This window comes from Thermobia domestica, chromosome 8, assembly GCF_964235325.1.
Source record: "Thermobia domestica chromosome 8, izTheDome1.hap1.1, whole genome shotgun sequence".
NCBI classification, from domain to species: Eukaryota; Metazoa; Arthropoda; class Insecta; order Zygentoma; family Lepismatidae; genus Thermobia; species Thermobia domestica.
In genome coordinates this window covers 27,787,655-27,793,654 of record NC_137461.1, presented here as the reverse complement: position 1 = coordinate 27,793,654, position 6,000 = coordinate 27,787,655, and the positions used below count along the sequence as shown (strand labels likewise).

Sequence of the window (6,000 nt, the reverse complement as noted above, 5' to 3'; positions counted from 1 at the left end):
GAAAAGAACTGGTTAAATTATTTGTTTAAAAGATTGTATTGTAATGTAACTTTTAATACATCGATGTATATTAAAAACTTTTGGAATTAAAAATAAAAAGGAAAAGGCTGAGGTTCCATAAACAAATTTACTTTCAAGGAAGTGAAATCTAAAAATGAAAGTGAAAATGACAAAATACAAAAACAAAATAAGGAATTTATACAGGTGAAACGCCAAAACCAGGGATATTTAAACTAAACAAATAGTAAACAAAGGGTCAGTTATTTGGTCAGTCATTTTCCGTCAGTGAGAACAGTATAGTTAGTCGACCACTAGAATTGGAACCTGGTCAGGATGGACCTCAGCCTATGCAATCAATTCATTCTGTAAGTACCTTCATTAATTATGCTAAAGAGGCGACACATAAGAAGTTCAGTGCATGGAAGTCTTCCTTTATGACAGGCTTAATTTGTTATCAATTATAATTCCTATAATTATTATTGTGTAACTTTCCTTCAATTCTATGTAACTTGTTTCAATAATAATCAAGGTGCATCTGAATTAGTATTTGTTCATTTTTACCGAGACCACTAGAACCATTCAATAGAACTATGCACATCTAATTATAACGAATAATAAGCAGTATTCTATAATCATTTATTCAAATTAACAAAAAATCTCTCTATTTTAAAGTTACGAAACACAGCTCCTCGGTGGGGAATCGAACCCCTGGTCTCCCTCGTGACAAAGACTACAACAAAAAAATCATGTGTTACGTAACGAAGACGTAAACCCCTTTCTTCTCCTTTGTCAGACTTTGTAACTCAAGGCCGAACCGCCTTCCCCTTTGCCGCGTTACGTAAAATGTGGACAACCCCTTATGATATTTTTTATACTTTGATTTTGAATATTAATTAACAGATCGCTAGATACATATAATAAGCTCGTAACAGTCTTCACACTACTGTAGCCGTCAATGCTTCTTTTCAGAACTTGCAACTGATCTTATTTGCGTCACGTGACTGTTCACAATCATATAGAGACCATTTTTTAAATTATTTTGTGTGTTATTTGAATTAATATGTTATCTTTGGTGAATGACCAGATTGATAGCATATAGTGTACTGTAATGGATTGATTATTCTTGACATTGAGAGCTCAAATCCTGACCGGAGTCAAATTTTTTTCACTACACCATCCATTTATCTTATCAAGGGTATGAACGCCCGAATTATAGCGAATAATAAGGCCATTATGGCCGTTTCCTCATCTCTGGACTTGATCAATACAGAGATCTTGTAAATTTATTATCCTTTCATCTTTGTTTGTCAACTGTATCTTTCCCAGTAGACAAATTGTTTTAAGTGTGCTAGTAAGGAAAATAAAAACGTTAAAAATGTAATGATATTCGGAAGAGTTGATGGGGATTAACATTCAATTAGAAGATAGTGTCTTTAATTTGGAAATTTTGTGGAAAATAAAAATCCGTATTTAACACCCGAATGGAGTGCTTCGTTCTATGTTCAGTATAACTCCTAGAAACTACAAGCAAATGGAGACTTGAAAAAAAAAAAAAAAAAACTCTTTCTGGCTATAAATTTCCTTTAACTATTTTCTGTGAAACAGGAGAGCAAGACCGACTGCTCAGATGTGTAATAGAGTAGCCTAAGGCATTCGGGGTTTGAGGTCAATGCCATCTATCAATTGATAGGATAATTATTATTGAAGTCCCACTTTCAAAATGCTGTTAAGAAAAGAACCATTAGTCAGAATGACTTCAAATTTGAACTGAATAAATATATTTGACGAAGGGAGAAACCAAGGATCTTATAAAATAGAGGATCTGCCTTTATAAGAAAATCTTGAAGCCATACGTGACAGTTTCACCACCCCTACTCTGCCTACTCCGCCCAATAAGATTGCAATATTTTGAGCCAACAATCATGGCGGAAACAAAAGTAACCAATCAGACGATGGCGAAAACGAGAGTAGCCAATCAGACTTGCCGATGCTCGGTTGTTTTTTTGGCTTCATTAATCTAATAGGATAAAGATACATATCGGCAGATCCTCTATTTTATAACATCCTTGAGAGAAACGGTATGATATAAGGTAACAAAAGTTCCAAAGTGTATCAATAGATAGCGCTGTAAGCGGCATAACGAAAGTGGATTCGGCTACGAGTGACATTTCGATTCGAAATACGACGGCTTTGGCAATTTTTTTTTTTTTTTTCGTTTTCTCTGACGGAAAAACTGACTTCCAAATCATTCAACAGTTGTGGCACCGAATCATTATGTGCTTTTTTTATGCTGTTCTTGGCCTAACGGTAATTAAAAACCGATTTTCCCCATCCAATGTGGTACGACTTTGCTGTGGTGGATGGGTTTTCCACTAACAGTGCCATAGGCGCTGACTATATGGGTGCTCTGGGGTTCCAGCACCCACATTTTTTTTAGTTTGATAGGAACAATCTATATATATAAAAGAGAACGCACAAATCCTTTGTGAACTCATCACGCTAATACGGCTGAACCAATTTCTTTCATTTTTGGGGGGTTATTAGGATTTGGACCCTAGATGGTTTTTATCATATCACTTTAATTTTTAATTACCAGTGTCTTGAGATAATTGACCATTCAAGTGTCCATACGTACAAATCCTTTGTTATTAGTTCATCATAGGTAAAAATAAACGTATTTATATGCAACCCGCATGACCATGTGACTCGGCGGGTTAACATAAATGACAGGCGCTATAATTTTAACATTTACTGCAATTTGAAAGCGAAAAAGTAAAAATTATCTAAGTAACAAAGTTTATTGCGTTCCGGGGTGACCGCAGCGAAGCGGGGTGAACGCTGCTAGTATAAAATAAAGATTTGTCACTTGCCATTATCAAAAAATAATAAGCAATTAAAACATTGGGATGCAAGTTAAAATTTCTAACCTTTAAAATGCAATTTTTTGTTTCTGGGCACCCAAGCAACATCTTGCCCTCTTCTTTGCCTGTCTCTGGCCTAGTCAAAGGCAGTCCCCACAATAATAATAATAATAATAATAATAATAATAATAATAATAATAATAATAATAATAATAATAATAATAAAATGAAACTATATTGTGAATACAATCGAGTACAGCCCTTTATGACAGTGTTCACAGCAGATTTTAACTGAAAGGAAATCAATCAAAAAATATTGACATTCCCCTGAAAACATATAACACGTCCAATCATTGATATGCACCCACATAAATTTTGGAAAGTCAGCGCCGTTGAACAGTGCCACACAACTGTTGAATGACTTGGAAGTCAGTTTTTCCGTCACAAAACCAAAACAACCATGCACATTGAACAGTACAGTTGATTTAATACGTAACTCAAACCAAAGCCGACCAGTAGTGTTTCTTTCAGAAATAATGTTCCGAGGGGGGGGAACACTTACACGGGAGGGTCCCACAAGTTGTCGCTAAAATCTGATTGCCACATAGCACATTTGATAGAGCAACATGAGAAATGAAAATGAACAAAATTTAAGGTGCTATGGGGTTTCAAAATTTGAAAAAAAAATGAAATGAAATTTTTGAGTTTTACGTCCCACGGTTATGCCGATTAGGCTAAAGGAGACTGTGATGATGAGTAATGAATGAAACGATGGATTGAAGAAAGTGGGAGGAAACGGGAGAACCCCGAGAAAACCCACGCACATGTTGTTTGCCCACCACAAAGTTCACTTAGCGGGAGCAGGGTTTGAACCCAGGACCCCATGCACCAGAGGTGAACGCTCTACCACTGAGCCACCGCGGCCCCACGGTTTCAAAATTTGAATATCAAAAAAAAAGATATATATATATATATATATATATATATATATATATATATATATATATATATATATATATATATATATATATCATGGAATTATGTACGTTTACAGTAAATATCTTGAAAACCGTTAAAGTTAAAGCAATCAAAACAAAAGTTGCACAATATAATAAAAACACAATGCCCTATGGAAAACCACAAACAGTGTTGCCATACGTGAAGCAGTGTTGCCAACTCAGCATAAAAGTATTCTGTTTGAAACAGCACTATATACAAGTGTGCACAGATTTGAAATGCACTGTTATCACTAAACAAAACAGTGAAGTGTAGTGGTACAGTGTTGCACACAATTGGAGCTACGTGTGCTGAAAATGTACAATGGAGAAGTATGATATGTGGCAACAGATGGTAATAAAGGAATCTGGGTCTCATACTACGAATTTAGTTCAAATGCATAACACAGATAGTATAACATAGCAAAATGTCAGCAGTGTCACAAAATATTGAGTGGACAATTAGAATAGTATCAAACACAGCACACAAAACTGAAATGATGCATGCTCTTGGATGATTAGCAGGCTCACTTTTCTGATATTGTATCACCTCACACATTATTGGTAGTCAATTTTTCACTGTTGCTGTTGATAAAGCGTTCCGCAGTATGTTGGTACTGTGTGTACTCTTCTACATCCGAGATTCATGTAGGAATTCATATAGGCCTATCTTCAAATGTTGGCAACATTGTACATCATGACTTCACAGGTATGATTCTACTCATAATTAGATTTTCTACTTTATAATTTGTGTTCCGTGCCATGTAACAAAACTTAATTTTTTGCTCATTGGCAACACTGCATTACATATGATGTTATTGAGTATGTCTGTGGGTACAATGTTTGCTTACTATGCTGTTGTCTAAGTGTCATTTTGATTACCTTAATCATTTTGAAGTTTTTCTGTGTCAGTGTATCTTTTGCATTGCTATCTTCACATCATTCTAGATTCTTCTTTCCTCTGTATCTCCTGTGTTACTTGGTGTCGGTCCGTAAAACTTTGGATTTCTCATTTTTCTTCACTCCTCTATCGATTGCGCATTGTTTGATTGGGCAATGCGACTATCAATATAAGATGTTCCCTTGTCAGTGGGACTCACGTTCATTGGCGCAACCAGGATTTCATTTCGGGAGGGGCCAAAACTACCTAGTACAGTAGTCTGTAAACGATGTGCTACACCACCTGATATGGACAAATTGAAAGTTTGAATTCCTCCAATTACAAGAAATTTTGTTATCCCTATTGTTAACATGTTAAAAGGCCTTAAAATAATAATTAAAAAAATCACAAATTGCCTATTATTAACGGATACAATTTTTAAAACTTGAACTATAATTTAAATAAACTTCGTATCATGTATTTATTTTAAAAAAAATAAATCCATACCTTTATGCGTTTATAAAATTAATTCAGTTGACTAATATGAAATACGTCAAAAGTCAACAGCAATGGTTTTAACTTTCAAACTCAGAAAAAATATTTTTGGCTCAGATTTTGTCACAAGTACCGAACTGTGCATACTCTGACATGCATATTTTTGTCAAGAACATTGTCAACTTTTTAAATACCGTACTTATCGAACAATTTCAGAGCATATCCTTCTTTTTTTCCATCTCGTTACGTCTCATAACCCATTTCTCCTACCTAGGAAGTCTTAAATCACCAGTATGTTCAGGGAGTTTAAGTTTTCAACAACAACAACAACGACAACAACACACAAAAAAAAAAAAAGATAAAAGAACAAAAAAAGAAAAAAAAGAAATGATAGAGATTTTTTTAAAGTCACTGAGTCCAGTTATGTACAGGTGCTTCATATTTTATTACCTCTTTCCTTTAGCTGACGTTCTTACTTGTTGGCGTGCAGATGGGAACACGTTGACGTTTGCACCTACAGTATATGAACAATGGAGTCATAAACAGAGAAGATGGCGGGGGTTAGAGGACGTGAGTGGGTAAAACTAGTAACCAATATAGCCTGCTAAACACCTGGAACTATTCTGCGTTTCTTCTTTTCCCTTCTTGGAAATGTAGATAAAAAAGGGAATTGTGATAACAGAAAGTTGCAACCAGCGATATTGACATGTTTCGTAGGTAAAAATGCCAGTTTTATTTCTTGTAAAAAATAAAAAATAAAATAAAATAA

The 6,000-nt window shown here is 34.8% G+C and overlaps 1 protein-coding gene across 2 annotated transcripts in view; it reads left to right on the top strand.

Moving 5' to 3' along the window:
• Positions 1–278: 278 nt before the first annotated feature.
• The window catches only part of LOC145692805 (uncharacterized), an 87,686-nt gene continuing 81,964 nt past the window's right edge, over positions 279–6,000 (top strand). For both annotated transcript variants that reach the window (XR_014132642.1, XR_014132641.1), the window contains exon 1: positions 279–365. The gene's annotated coding sequence lies outside the window, so the exon portion shown is untranslated. The remainder of the gene's footprint in view (positions 366–6,000) is intronic.